The sequence below is a fragment of the Chenopodium quinoa genome, unplaced genomic scaffold (genome assembly GCF_001683475.1).
Source record: "Chenopodium quinoa cultivar QQ74 unplaced genomic scaffold, ASM168347v1, whole genome shotgun sequence".
Lineage (NCBI taxonomy): Eukaryota > Viridiplantae > Streptophyta > Magnoliopsida > Caryophyllales > Amaranthaceae > Chenopodium > Chenopodium quinoa.
The window spans coordinates 4,721,956-4,738,405 of NW_018743858.1; the positions used below are offsets into that span (position 1 = coordinate 4,721,956).

General features: G+C 37.0%; 1 long non-coding RNA gene across 1 annotated transcript; it reads right to left on the bottom strand.

Annotated features, from left to right (window-relative positions):
- Window positions 1-2,568: 2,568 nt before the first annotated feature.
- Window positions 2,569-7,117, bottom strand: LOC110686438. The gene is made up of 3 exons (XR_002504194.1): window positions 6,491-7,117; window positions 2,959-5,461; window positions 2,569-2,827 (listed from the first exon to the last, which is right to left on the bottom strand). It is a non-coding gene; the product is annotated as an uncharacterized LOC110686438 (long non-coding RNA).
- Window positions 7,118-16,450: the final 9,333 nt, after the last annotated feature.

Sequence of the window (16,450 nt, forward strand, 5' to 3'; positions counted from 1 at the left end):
GTTTGGCCTGATTCCTTAATACTAAGGATACGTAAACAACCCTTCGGGAGGGTGCGGCCACTTTAAACATTTAAAATCTTGCCACCGGAAACAATAAGTCAATACATAAATTGCAAAAATGGACACTTCAGTATCGCATCACATCAAGTATCATCGTGCCGCGACAAGACCAACGCGCCGCGATAAAAAGCTTGGCTTTTCTTATTAACTGTGAACAATTGCGATTTATTTTGCATTTAAATTGGTTCGAAAATTTTCCGACTTCAGTACTCGGATTATTTTTGAATCACCTAAGTTTTTTCCGTTGCTCCCAACTTCCGCAATTGGGAAATTATTTCTAATAAGATTATATTGGGAATAAATTTAATTTTTATTAAAAGCTGAAATTGCATCAGTAATTAAATAAGAATTGAAATTACATTACTGATGACATTAAGCTTAAAAATGAAATTAACTTTGAATTGAAATTGTCTAATGAATTAAAAGCAAAGCAATACTCTAAATCTACTCTTTCTTTTCCTTGCGAGCCCTTTTCCAGTTCTTATTTGTGTCTTCATCATCTAATAATTCTTTTACTAGTAGTGAACCCTTAGATGAGCAAACTGAAACCTTTGAGGAAGAAGTCTCTCCTTTGGCAAAGACCCCTACCTTTTTCTCAACCCAAACTTTCTTGTCTTTCTCTATAAGAGCTTTTCTCTTCCCTTTACCCTCTATAACACCTTTCTTCTTAGGCATGATAGGAGTCTTGAACTTAATTCTTGAACCCAGACGAGCTTTAGGTGGAGCCTTTTTGTCCCCTAAGCGGTCTTTTATGTTACTCTTCTATGCACCCTTAGAGTTTGTTTTTCAAGCTTTGTTCTTGTCCTTTTGAATTCGAGCAAGTAACCATTGCTTGTATTCCCGAGACAATGGAGGAGGAGCTCTATCAGATACAATCGTTCTAATGGTCTCGCATACCAATAATCATCGAACCTCTTAACATTCTTTGATACAAAATAATCAAGAGGACGACGATCGTCACCAGAGGGGATAGTTTGTGCAAGTCCATACTGTCTCATCATTCTAGAAGGGAAATAAAAAGTCAACTTTGATAAGCTTGGGATGCGACAAAAAGGTTGAGTATTGACTCCATTCATCTTCTAAATCTTCCACCATGGAACAACCCACTTGATAGAGAAATCGCGAGTTTCGAATATTTTCCCCACTCCTGATAGCCAATCTTTATGGAAAAACGTTTCTTCCTTCTCACAAGATAATTTGGAGTGTACTTTTCAACATCATCAGGAGGATTAATCAATCCCAGTCGCTCCATTATCCAAATCTGCAAGCATAGATATTAAATTATTATTACATTACGAAATTAAATATTTTTGATTTCTGTAATTAAAAGTATTGATTTTATAACTGTAATAATATAGGAGTTCCTCGAAATGGTGCTTTGGGATCCATTTTCAATTCATCTAAACTCATCTAGACCTGGCAATACTAACCCAAACCCGATGACCTGACCCGAATGAACCGACCCATGACCCGAAATTGACCCGAAAACAGTGACCGAAATTGACCCGAAACTCGAAATCAACCCAACCCGATCCATACCTGACCTTGACCCGAAACTCGAAACGACCCAACGCGAAATGACCCGACCTAAAATGACCTGACCCGAAGTTGACCCGATACCCGAAGTGACCAGACCCGAAATTGACCTGATACCCGAAGTGACCCTACCCGAAATTGACCCAATACCCGAAGTGACGCGACCTTAATTTAAATTGAATTAATTGACCCAAAAAGACCCGAAACCCAAAGTGGCCCGAACTAAAATTACCTTATATCTAAAATGACCAGAATCAATTTAAGCCAAAGACTTAACCCGAGCAAACCGAAATAAAAAATAACCGCAATCAAACTGACTTAATTTTTTATTATTAATTTGTAATGTGTAACAGTGCAAGTAATTTACATATTTTGGTTTTTCTAAGCTATGCCCTTGTGGTTGTTGAGTTTCTAATGTGTGCCCATACTTTTTCAAAATTATAAGTTGTGCCCTCCAAGTTAAGTTGTTTATTCAATCGTACCCTCTGACGTTAATAATTGTAACAAAAAATAGAAAGTAATAATAATCGGATGAGAAAAAAAGAAAAGAAGTACACCGAGAGCTTAACATATCAATGGTTGATTTTTGAAGAATGAAGAAAAAGTAGATGAGCAAATGTGGAAATAATACTTAATGTTAATCCCCTTATATAAGTCTAACCCAATTTGGGCATGAAATTTCTTTCCAAAGTAGGGGTAATTAATAGTTAACACAATTATTAACGTTGGGTTAACATCAGAGGGTACGATTGAATAAACACTTTAAGTTGAAGGGCACATCTTGTAATTTTAAAAAAGCATGGGTACACTTTAGAAACTCAACAATCACGGGGGCATAATTAGAAAAACCCTACATATTTTTAGTATTACTTTTCTCGATTTCTTCGACCTTTTCTCTATTGAGTTATAAGTATTAAAAATTCGTAAAATGATTGAAAATTAACGACTATTCTACGGTGTTTGTCCATAAGATTAAGAAAAAATTTACTAAAGCTTGAAGTAAAAGTCACAATCTCATAAGTCCGGGAAAAAAAATAATACAATAATAACACATACGTAACATAATGTTCAATACCAAATGAAATTACAAGGTCTGATAGGCAAAATAGCAACCAATCTAATATTCTAAAAAATTATACTCCAATATTCCACTCTTAAAATTGTTGACATCAAATTGTTGGAGCCGTCGCCCAATCCACATAAGAGCCAAAAAATCCATCAGCCTCATTTGCTACATGAATATAAATACAATAGTATAAGCAAATACACTATAAGTGCAAAAATAAAGAAACAAGAATATACAAATTTAAAAAATTTAGGAACATGAATATACATATTTAAAAAATATAATAAAATACTTACTTTCAAAAGAGTACATCCAACTACGAGTTGTTATTAAAGCCTCCACATTTTCAGGAATCGATGAACTTTTCCATTTATTCAACACTCGACTCCCAATGCTGAAAGTTGATTCCGAAGCAATGGTTGTTAGGGGCACGGCCAAAATATCTCTAGCCAAATGAGAAAGGCCTTTATATCGATGTTCACTTTCTTTCCAAAAAGCTAATATGTCAAGCTCCGCTTTTCGATCTAGTTTAGGGTCCTCAAGGTAACATCTAATATTGACCTCTCACCAAAAGAAATTAGGCCTCTTTATTATCGTATTTCTTAATTCAACACGAGTCAAACTATGAACTATCTTATATATTCATTCAGATGTTAGACTATGACCCATCTTATATATTCATTCAGATGTTAGACTATGAACCATCTTATATATTCATTCAGATGTCAGACTATGTATATGTAATTAGTTAATGCCTCTCTATCTACAAAACTACAATATACAACTTAATGAAGAAACTGAGAAGAAGACGGAACCAGAATGTGAGAAGCCAGACAGATTATACTAGGAAAGGTCATTTAAAGATGCATCTAAAGCAGCCTTTTCATAGTTCAGCAACAAAGAAATAAAATTCTTCTCAAGGGACAGTCAGTTACACACAAACACATCAATTTATTCTGACAATTGTGCAATACAAATGTACAGAAAATCTTTAAAAAACCAGTAATTGACAGAAAAAATAAACTAAACACAAGAAAACAAAAGACAAATATGTAGAAAATAGTCTAATCAATAGATTAGAATGAAGGATAATCAAAAGGATTGAAATAACAGAAGAAAAATCATCGCAAAATAGTCGTATTTTTGCTTGCGGTTTCTAGTTGAAGTGCTGCTTATGGAGGCTTCGGACTGTGAGAAATATGCCATATCAGTGTTGTTCAATGTCGATGATGTTCCAATATGGGCATATAGCTTATAAAATTTCTCCAACTTAAGATGGAGATCACTAACTCTCAAGGTAGCCTCTACATCTCCAAATATGTTTTGGTAACAAAACTTTAGCACAGATATTTTACAACGAGGATCAAGAATCATAGCAAATGCAAATAACATGCCATAGTCATCTTATTCCGAGTTAAACCAATACTTATCAAACTTGCTCTTCATTTCTATAGCCATTATCCTCAAAACGTCATCATCATCGTGCTCCAACTCTATCAAAAGCATGAAAAATCTTCCAAACATTCCCAAAATAAAGATTTGAGGTAGGATACTCAATTCCCGAAAATATCTCAGTTATCTCATGGAAGGGTTCTAAAACATCTCGAATCTTCTCAAGAACATCCCACTGTTTAGAGGTAAGGACACCATTTTTGAACTTCAGACATCTCCCTAAAAGCCTCACGATATAAAATAGCCCTATCAAGCATCATGTACGTAGAGTTCCACCTCGTAGGAACATCAAGCCATAATGATTTTGTTTCTTTTATCTTAGCTAGACTTACACAAGATTGAAAAGTCTTTTTTCTTGTTTCAGAATATTTTACCTTCTTCACACAATGTCTTACTTTCTCAACTATATGTTCAATGACCTTAAGTCCATCTTTAACAATGAGATTTAATACATGTGCAGCACATTGTACATGAAATAACTCACCATTATATAACAAACCATCTTGTGCAAGTAGAGTTTCCTTCAAATAATCTTGCATTCTATCATTACTAGAGGCATTGTCTAAAGTGAAGCAAAAAATCTTATCATCAATACCCCAATATTGAAGCATGGACAACACTGCAGCATACATGGTCTTTCTAGTGTGTGGTTAATCAATACGGCTGAAGTTAAGCACTGTACTAATTAATTTCCAATTATCATCCACATAGTGAGCTGTCAATCACAAATATACCTCAGTTTGACAAGATGTCCACATGTCACATGTTAATGAGATACGACTAGAGACTTTACTAAGAGTTTCCTTTAATCGAGCCTTCAAAGTTTTATGCATTTTTAAACAATCAGCTTTAGTAGTGTTCATACAAATGAATTTTACATCATCACTTAAATATGCATGAATTTCTCTATTACCATCATGTTCAACCCAAGTAAAAACATACCCATGTTTTATTATGGCTTTAGCTACCAGATTTCTGTACACAATTTGGTTAAAGATTTTACCTTTGTTTGAACCATTTCCTCCTTGGTTTTTCATATATTTCTCATATGCACTGCATTTTCTAAGATGTCTTTTCATATTTTGGGTTCCATAATGGGGTCGGTTATGAAGGATGCTTTCTGACAATGTTTGCAAATTGACATCTATTTCTTATCACTAGATTCCGTCTTGTCAAACGTGAGGAATTCCAGATTCCATAGTGCTCACATTATAGTTTTCAACTGTGAGTTCAGGATCACTGGCTTCTTCCTTTGTGTAAGAACATTGGCTTCTTCCTCTAGTGTATACTCATCCTCTGTTCCCTCTGGTGAAATAACAGACTCGTCATAACTAATATGATCCATTGCTGGAAAAAAAAAAAGCAAGAATAATATCATTAGTTATTGTAAGATTAAGATAAGGTGTAGCGTCTCTTATCCAATAATGTTTACAGATTTGAATCATAATTCTGAAACTAATATCCATACAGGATTTGAAATGTTGTAGTGGAGACAAAAATAATAACATCTAAACCAATCAAAAAGCGAAATGACCTTGTATTTTTCTATACATTCAAATTAAGGCCATGTCAGCACACTTTTAAAAGATATTTAATTATTTGTTAGAATGCAGCTTGCTTGAACTAAGCAGATAATCAAAGAATGAAAATTCGAAAAGTGGTCACCTTAACAGTTAACACCATGTAACTAAAATAGCCCATACAAAGCATATCATACAAAAGAGAAATGATGCTCTAGGAGGAGGTAAGTCAGCAGGAAAGTAGAATGGAATGAATAATCTTTCTTCTACCTTCTGGGCTAATCCATAGAAATAACTAGTGGGCATAGTATGACAGAAAATAAATGCCACACCATAAGAATAGTCGAAAACCAATTGACACACTATAGTCTACATGCCAAGGCATGTACCATGTCAGGTAGCTTGAATAACAACATACCATAACAGGTTATAAAAGTCTTCAATTTTACAAAACTTATAAGCCAAAACCTATAATCAATCGAATCGATTCTTCCATTTGCATACAAAACCACATAATGGACGATTGAAATAAGCTCAAAACCCCATCAATCATAACATCAATTTCTAACTCATTAATCACTCTAAAACAGTTCTACCACAAAATTAAGTTAACCCCAAAAAAAATAAAGCACAGATTAAAATATAATAAACAAAATGCAATACAAATTGATATGATTCATTCTTATCAAAATCAATTAAGTTAGAGTAAGAGAGAAATACTGTCAGGATTTATCTAATGCATTAAGATTTATCCCATAGAAACCCCCAATTGATTTTTTTTTTTTTTTTTTTTTTTAAATAAAACTAATTTTCGACAGACAACAAATATCAGATCTATGAAATAGAAGTAAATTACCTGAGATTCTGAGAATATGAAATCTTCTAGGCCACTTGAGTAAAAAAACGCTTGAATGGAAAATGAGATGAAGTGTGTAGAGATTAGAGAAGAGTGAAGACAAAAGAGAGAGACTAGACTCAATGGAGTAATGGATAGAATGAAAAATTGAAAACGGCTGACAAAGATTCTAGGGCTGTAGATTTTTTTTCTTCTTATTGTTTTACTTTGACTTTTGTTTTTTGTCTTTTAGAATGTAGTCACTTTGCTCGTGGAAATTTGGAGGGAGTATTCCCGCTATACTTTTGGAGTTTTAGCCATTTGGGGCGGAAGAGTTTCCCACAAATTTTGACTAAGTTAAATGTTTTATTTTTGTTTCCCTTTTAAATTTTCACTTTTAAGTTGTAACTTTGTTAAAATTGAATTTTTGAAATTTTTTAATTGATTAATAAGTGTGTTCGTAATCTTACATCTGAATATGAGAATATTTCACTTAATTAATACTATCTTATTGTGTGCAACTGGCCAACTATGCACTAATTAGTCAATTACCCAACACTCAGTCATTATAAGTTTATAACTGATTATTTTTTTTTTCTATAAATATAAACATAAATATATAATGCATGATAATGATCTTATATTCAAAAAGTAATATTTATTTATTACATTAGTTTAGTTGTTCTATGGTAATCTTTCAACTGTTGTAAAATTTAAATGATATAATTGAGTAGATAGATACAAGCATAGTTGCATAACTGCAATACTTCATAGTTTATTAGTTCATAACAGACTAACAGTGATGAGACATCCCATAAAGTAATTTAGACCGGAGAATGAGCTATTAAGTAGCCTGGAAAAGGTTTACTCTAATATTAGCAAGTTTGAATTTGAGATCAAATTACCTTAAAATGGAAAAACCTTGTTATGAGTTTCATTTGAAAAAAATTGATTAGAATCGGATAGGTTTACAATAATGTTGTTAATTGACTTTATAATAAAATTTTGTGTCGTTTTCCACCCTTTTGTTTAAGTACTTGATCACTTTTATAGTTTAAGTTGTTTGAATTCCTAATTAACAATAAATTTTATATCAAATGAAGCATGTTATAGCCTATTTTTTATTGAATCGATCACAAAAATAAAATTGAGTATAAGTTGGCTGGTTTGACCTCCTAATTTGAAATTTTGTAGTAAATTAATTTCAAATGAAGCATGTTATAACATATATTTGATCGAATCGGTTAAAAAAAGTTCACAACGCAAGTAAGTATGCTTCGCATCCATCCATACTACTACTCTTTATTAGAAAATATATAATCTTGTCATTCTTGTGTCATTGTGTGTATTTGTTGAAATCACCACAATAAATATTTTAATAATATTCAATTGGTAAAATTCTATAATTTAAATTACTGATAATTATAATATGAAGTCTATATTGATCAATTTTCTGCACAAGCATGCCTGCATGGCTGCATACATGTATGTCCAGTTAAAATTAATGGAGCACTTAAAAAACATAGATTATATTATAGATTATTATAAGAATAATACGAAGAAATTATTACAACAAAAACAATGATAATAAGAGTATTAAAACCAAGGTCAATAAGAGAGTAAGGAATAACTCAATTGGTTAAAGCGTCCCTCTTAGTTTCAGGAGATCCTAGAATTCATTCTCATCATCCACCCTTGAAAGCTCTAAACACCAAAAAAAAAAAAAAAAACTAAGGTCAATAAAAGTCTAACAATTACTATATTCCATGAAAAAAGTAGCCTAATAAATATATTGCGTTTCTCATCAAAAAATGAATAAACATATATACAGACTTGAATTTAACCCAATGTATCGACCTGAAGTTGACCCGAAATTTGAACTCGAAAATTGACTCGACCCGAACAGACCTGACCCAAAACGACTCGACCCAAAGTGTTAACCCAATACCCGACCTGACCCGGTTACCCGTTAACCCAAAACCCGAAAATGACCCGACCCGACCCAAATATATGTTGACCCGAAATTGACCTGACCCAAGATGACCCGACCCATACTCGACCCGAACGACTTATTTGCTAGGTATAAACTCATCATTGTTTCTCCAACAATTGCTGGCATAGGATTTCGTCCGGTGTCAACTTGTTCCATAATTGATACTAATATGGCTTGACCCGTATGGTTACTACCATTAGTAAGCAAAAGTTGACTAAACATGCAAAGTAGAAAGGCCCTTCTTCTATATATGTGAAAAGAACTAGACTTAGGTCTATAAAAAAAAAAGATGCAAATTTTCTTAGATCTACTTCTTTCCATGAATTATAGAATTTAAATCGGCTTCCCTAAGATTATAAAAACGCTTAAAATCCTTAATAGGCCATTCATATTGAAATATTCAAGCTCTTTTCGCTCACTATTGGTCAAAGATCGATACCACTCACGAGTAATCTCACTAAAATTTTTAGCCATGATTGCTAGAATATAGAGGTTAGAAGAATATGAAAGCTAAAGACTCAAATTATGCTGAATATGATGTATTTAGAGGCTTTTTATAACCAATATCGACGCAGAAGCTGAATATTATTCGAAATCCGATTTCTCAAAACCAGCGCGCCGCGATAGGATCATCGCGCCGTGATAATGCCATCGCGCCGCGATGATCCCTGGTGTCTGCGATGCAACTGCCGCGTCTAATTGCTCTTTGATCTGATTTCTAATAAAACTCGAAATTTGATTATCTGATTTTCAATCTAAATTATTTTCACCTTTCCCATATTATCCCAAAGCTATTCACCTTTTCCTATGACAATTCAACCTCTTTGATTTAATCCTTTGATGATTTGGAATTTCTTTTCTAGGAATTTCAACTTAAATATTTACACACTTAGTTTCCCTCATTTCCATTTTTTTCATTTTTCTTTTGGGGAGAAAGTCGAATACCCTAAAATGATAATAAAAATGACAAAAAAAATTCGCAAAATTTGTCACAAAATCACACACTCTCACATGGCACACTCATATCATACACTCATACGCACATAAAGCAAGTGTAAAAATAAATAGAGTCTATAGATATACACATAAAATTCTGAATGAATATACATAAATGTTAATAAAGTATACAAACATCAAGCAAAGTCCAAGTAGACCGAAAAGATAAAACGAGAAAAAAGACCCATGAACTCGTTAAAATCCCGAGTCCGAGGAGTCACCTCCTGACTGGAGCTGGCAACACCTGTCACGAGGATCACGATCGTAGGACCGCTCCACTGTGTGAACGCTGGACCTCCTTGGAAGCCGTATTGATAGAAGCTCCCGCCAGCGAAGGAAGGAGGAGCAGGTTGCTGCGACGATGACCCAACCTCGTATGTCCCACCAATGAACTGAGGAGGAGGCATGTCATGCTGAGATGATGGACCAGCCTCGAACGAATCAGGAACAACATGTGATCGCACCACCGAGGGACCAAAACCTGGTGGAAGAACCTCGGTCGAGGAGGACTCACAACCCGAGCTATCACCATCACTGCCCTCTGCCTGGCTAGCAGTCTCCTGTCTGAACGGGATCTCCAAATAAGTACAACGACGCCTCTCTCCTTCCCCCTTTGAGCCGCCCTGCCTCGAGCGAGTGCGTGACCAAGGACCCAACTGAAACAAAGACAGAGAAATGCAAGTCAGTCTAAAGCAAATAGATAGAACAAATGTGCATAAATAAGGATACATACCGGCTGAACACCATCCGCACATCGGTTAGGACATCCCATGGCTCCATCGCACCAGTAAATATCGACAGGCGTCAACAACAGCTGCCAGTCGCACCACGGTCTCTCGAGAGAACTGCAAGATCAAACAGGGCCAGGAAGCAAAATGACATATGCATGAAACTAAGGAAAAGATGTATACCTACCAATCTCGTGGAACAAGGAATGGATCGCTCCACCATCCACCACTCCTGGAGAGCTGGAGGGATCGTCTCCTCAATAGAACCATAAAACCCTAGGTAGTGAATAGACATGCACGGGGGCTCGAAAAACTCAGGCTCTCTCTCCTCCTATAAGATGATCTAATAATTAGCGTCGCTTGGGGGCTACAGAAAAGACAAAGGAAGATGATAAGGACAACACACCTCCTCACAGTAAGGTGGATGAGCCAATCTAGGGAGCACCGCCTCCTCGTAAGATCTGTTGGTGTAGATGTGCTCCCAAAAGTCTAGACCCAAGACGCCCTCTCTGGCATATGTCCGGAGTGCCTCCTTACTCATCATTAAGCTAGGAGGATCCTCAGGAACTAGAGGCACGTCTAAAGAGTGCTAAAGGGCTACCCTCTCACCCAGGTACCACACCACGTGAAAGGTGTCCCAAACAATACGCCTCTCAGCCGTCAGTTGAGAAGCTCACTAAAAATTGCCAAACTTAAGCAATGAGCGATATTGTACCTCAGGGCGCTGAAATAAAAAGACACGTAAGAATTCGTGATAAACCGAGGAAAATAGAAGTAAGAAACATCCTTACCTCAAGAATAGCAGCCCTTACGGCAGCTACAGTAGTGGCTGGACCTGCAACACAGTCTTCCCAGCTAGAGGCTATCGAGAGTGCCCTACTCCTAAGCCTCCTCGGAGTTAGCGAAGGAAAATACTCTTAGAGCCAGACCTGTGAAGAATCTAGGAATTCTGAGAACTAGTAAGTAACAAGATTTAAGTTGAAATCACAAGATAAGAATATAACTTTACAACCTTCTAGAGACCACAGACGGAGACCTCTGACTTGCTGCTCTGCTGACGGCATCCCTGTCGTAGACTCAAGAGAACGTCCCCATAGACAATGTCGGCCCAATCAAAGGTGCTAACTTGGGAAAGATCGCGCAAGGCGTGCAGGTAGCACAATAAAGCACGACTTCCCCTGTCAGGAGAGATAGTCCCCGACAACAGTATAAGAATGAAAATGCGAACCCGCTGCTCCGGCGTAGTCCTGTGGTCATCAAAACTGCGAGCCAGGAACCGAGTACGAACCGATCTCATGCTCGAGCTCTTCTCTCTCGCGTCAGCAATGGCCCTATATACAATAGTACCCAAAAGAGCCTCTGTCTCTAGAGACGTCAGCAGTAGTGGATCGTCCATAGGGAAGGGAATGGGGCGGAACTCGAGTCCGCTGATGGTAGAGAAGTCGAGTGGGGTGATAGTCATCTCACCCCACAAAAAGTTGAAAGTGTTTGTAGTATCCCAGAAAAACTCCAAGACACCACGAATGATGAAACGGCTCTCCCGGAAAGTCAAGAAAGCCTCAGCAGTGCAAAACAAGGAAGTTAATCCACATGACTCCCAAAGACCCCTAATCGCATCATTCTTAGTGATGCGAAGATACAGAGACGAGATAATCTTGTTACCCGAGCCGTGGCAATGCATACCCTTCTTAGAGAAACCCGACAAGACCCGCTAGGAAATATGGTGAGCAGGCTTAAAAGTAAAAGTGTGCTTGTCCCAAACAGAAAGAATTCACCCCCCTGCCAGTAGAAGCGCGACCCTCATCGCCTTCCCCCTCTCGAATAGGGGAATCCTCTCGGTGAGTAGGGCGTGAACGCGAACCACAACCATGACGACGTGGAGGCATGCTATTTTGATATAACGACATTTAATTAATTGTTTAAAAATATCTAAGTTCGCCTATCCACATGATACTATATGTTCGTCAAAACAGAGTACAAAAATGCAAAATAGAGCACGATTTTACTTCGCACAACAACAATGATTTTGCATACCAAAAAGACTTCTTCCAAGTCTATGATAATTATTGCAACAAATCAAGATTATAGGAGCAAGAAAAATCACAAAGAACAAATCGCATTGTACTCACGAACTAAAAGTGTCCAACAATGGAAAATTGTTCATTTCTTCACTAAATCAAGCAATTATAGTCTCAAATTGCTCACAAACTGACATACAATCATATGCAAGCAAATTAATGACAAGAATTTCAACAAATACTGAGCAAACAAAAAAAACTCAATTCAAATTTTTGGGATTTTCGCACAAACATGCTTGAATTCCAGCCAAAATTGAGGTTAATTCAAGGAAACTTACATGGATCGGTATAGAGGATTGAAAATGAAAAGATTTGAAGCAAATTTGAGTTGATTTGGTTGAGAAACGAGTGAGAACGGATGATTTGAGTGAGCAGCGAACGACGAACAACAGCGAAAATGGCGAACAGGAAAGAAGAAGAAGAAGAAGAAGAAGAAGAAGAATAAGAAGAAGAAGAAGAAGAAGAAGAAGGGGTTCGAAAACCCGAAACGAGTCCAGCGCGGCACGATATCCCTGTCGCATCGCGATACTCCTATCGCTGCACGATGGATCCTGATGTCACCACATCAGTCTTTTGAGGGTTCTACAAGATGAATTGTTGGCCTATGATTATCCACTCGAGCCTCGTGATGAGCAATTGATCTTTCTTAGCCTCGTGATGAGCAATTCATTTTTTCTGACTCTCATGATGAATGATTGATAAACAAATTATTGATTTGATTAAGGGTCGGCCTGATTACGACCACACTTGATTGATGATTGGCCTGATGATGATCACACAATTGATTGAGCACATTGTAGTAGTGGTTGATTGCGATCACAATTTCCTAAGATGGAAGATTTCTACGGAAATCAATTTTAGTTCGGTAAAATGTTGAGGAGTAAGGTTTTACGATAGGTTTTCCAAAGAGTGAGAAACTATCACTTCCAAAGCGTGAAGGCGAGAAATTTTGAAGACGACTCGAAGCATAGTGGTCTTCGACAACGCTCCCTAAGAATGTGGAGGTTGTCAGTCTTGATTTGAGAAGATGGCTCGTGGCGTAGAGGTCTTCGACAGCGCTCCCTAAGAGTGTGGAGGTTGTCACTCATGATTTGAGAAGATAGCTCGAGGCGTAGCGGTCTTCGAAAGCGCTCCGTGAGAATGTGGAGGTTGTCAATCCTGATTTGAGAAGATGGCTCGAGGCGTAGCGGTCTTCGACAACAATCCTTGAGAATGTGGAGGTTGTCAAACAAAAACTTTGATTTGATGTCACCTAGAGACGTGTGCTCGGCAAACCCAGATACGCGTTTCTTTCCCCTTAACTCCTTTATTTGTAGAACTGATGTTTTCTGCAGGTATCGGCGTTAAAAAGGATGGTTTAGGATTGCATAACGTTCTGAATCATTCTCCGTCCCTATCGACTTACTTCGACTTTTGTTTTTGAAACTTACATTTCTCCAAACTCAGTCAAAGTGGGGGCTTCTGTAGACGCCTGATTGTGTTTCCCCAAAAACCAAACCCACTGATGAGCACCTTTCACGTCTTTGATTAACGAGTTCGGTAAAGAGTTAAAGAGTCTCGTGAAGTTTCTTTAAGTCATGACTATATCCCTAACCTTACCTAAAATGTTTTAATCCAAAATCATTCATTTCTTTCCTTTAAACCCAAAATCATTCATTTTCGTGTCGCTAAAATCATTCATTTCGTGTCCAATTCATAAAAACGTCCAAACTAGATTATTATAGTCCATAACCCAGTCCAATTATTAGTAAGTTGGATAGGGTTTGAAAAGATCTTTCCAACGATATATTATAAGCCCAAATCCGAATTAAAACGAATAAGTTATGGCCAAAATACTAAACTAAGCCCAAACCGGACCTAGGTCCACCAATTATCATGTGACGGTCCAAATACCTTCCCAATCCTAAACCAATTAGGATTCACTACTAGAAAACAGGCGATTTCCGACGGAATTTTTTCGTCGGAAACACCCCGTTTTTCGTCGAAAACCCGAATCTGAGAGAATTTCCGTCGGAAGCGGTTGTTGGAAGAAGTTTTGTAGGAAAAACAACCAGTTTTCCGAAGGAAATTCCGTCAGAACCAGTTTTCCGATGAAATTTTTCTGTCGGAAGACATTTTCTGGCCTGGAAAAGTCCGTTGGAAAATCCTATTAAAAAAAATAAACAAAAAAACTGCACCACCACCGCCCACACCATCAGCCCATACCCCAGAACCACAAGCCCACCCAACCAGACCCCACTGCTCACCGACCCCAACCACACCACCACTGACACCAACCACACTAGCCCCTATCCCACCCAACCAGACCCCACTGCACACCGACCCCAACCACACCACCACTGACATCAACCACACTAGCCCCTATCCCACCTTCACACACCACCACTGACACCACCAAAAATTAACCCCACCTTAACACACCACCACTGACACCATCAAAAATTAACCCCAACTTGACAAACCACCACCGACACTAACCACACCAGCCCCTATCCCACCTTTGCACACCACCACACCAAAAATTAACCCCCAAAAAACGAAACTTAGCAAAAAAAAAAAACGCAAAAAATAGAAAATTAACCCCAGAAAAATTAAAATTAGCCCAAAAATACGAAAATTAACACAACAAAATCGAAAAATACCACACCAAAAAAAAAATCAAAACCAACACATCTACATATTTAATCAGAATTTCATAAAAAAAATTAAAAAAAAAAACAATAATTAAACAACAAAATTTAAAGGAAATATACAAATATATAATTATCTAATAAAATTTATAAATTAACATTACAATTACATAAAAAAATTAACTAGATCTACAATCTAACCTAAATTAAAACTAGATCCACAAAACAAAAACCTTGAGAGTGGGTGGCTTGCAATGGTGGTTGTCGGCGCCAATGTTGTTGCGCCGTTGTTGTTGGTGTTGATGTAAGTGGTGGTTGACGTTGGTGGTGGTTGTCGTCGTAGCATCGTTGTTGTTGTTGATGGAAAGGAGGACGGAGAGAGAGAAGAGAAAGAAGACAAGAGAAAGAGGAGGGAGAAGGAGAAGAAGATCGAGAAAGAGGAGGAGAAGAAGGAGGAGGAGTAAAGGAGAGATTGAGAAGAAGAGGAAAGAGAAGAGAAAAGGAGAGGAGAGGAGAGAGAAAAAGAAGGAGAAAGGGGAAAGAAGAGGCGGAAATGAAGTGGGGGGGGGGGGGGGGGTTTGGCTGTTTTAGGTTTTGGTATTTTTTTTTAAATTAGATTCTGACGGATATTCCATCGGAAAATTCCGACGGATATAAATTCCGTTGGAAATTTAGTGTTGCGATGAAAAAATCCGTTGAAGTACATATTTTTCGACGGAATAATTTTTCGTCGGGAATTTTCAACGGATTTCCAATGGAATTTTTTAATTCGTTAGAAATATCCGATGAATAATAAATTTGTCGGAAATTCCGATTATTCCGACGGAATTACGTGTCCGTCGGAATTCGACCTGATTCTTGTAGTGATTTCTTAGGAGTTTCTAGAATCCTCTAGAAGGTTCTAATCTATATTTTTCGAAAAGATAAAGATCAAAAGAGTTCAAAGCCGAATAAAACTTCTCTTTTAATAGTCCTTATCCCGATTAAATTCAAAGATGTACGGATGTATTTTGTTAACCCAATTCTATTAGAAATCAAACTCCATACAACTTAATCATGTTTTAAACTAACGCAGAACGACAGAACCATCGCGCCGCGAAACTTCTATCGCCCCGCGATGAAACCTTTTTTATTCCATTTCAAATTCTGATCTTTTCTGATCTTCGAAACTCTTTTTTTCCTATAAATAGAGGTCGTTTTACCCCATTTGAGATCATCAACAATCTGCACAATCATCTCAATCATCTCTTCTCTTTCTTGATCCCCATGTTCTTAGACTTAGCCTAAGCACATCCTTGATATTCTCCCATTCCTCATTCACGAGATTCAAATACTCCAAGCCTTTCATGTTTAGGATAACGCTTTGATTTTGCATTAGTGACATGCTAGGATTCGTTATTAATCCGTCTAGTATCATGCCTAGGATCTTACTATTAATGATGTTTTGATGATGTTGTTATGATGATGATTATTATATTAATCATATGTTTCTTGATTATTCATAGTTTATTGTTATTGCTTGATCACGCACCTTTTTGCAGGTTTAAAGGGAATTT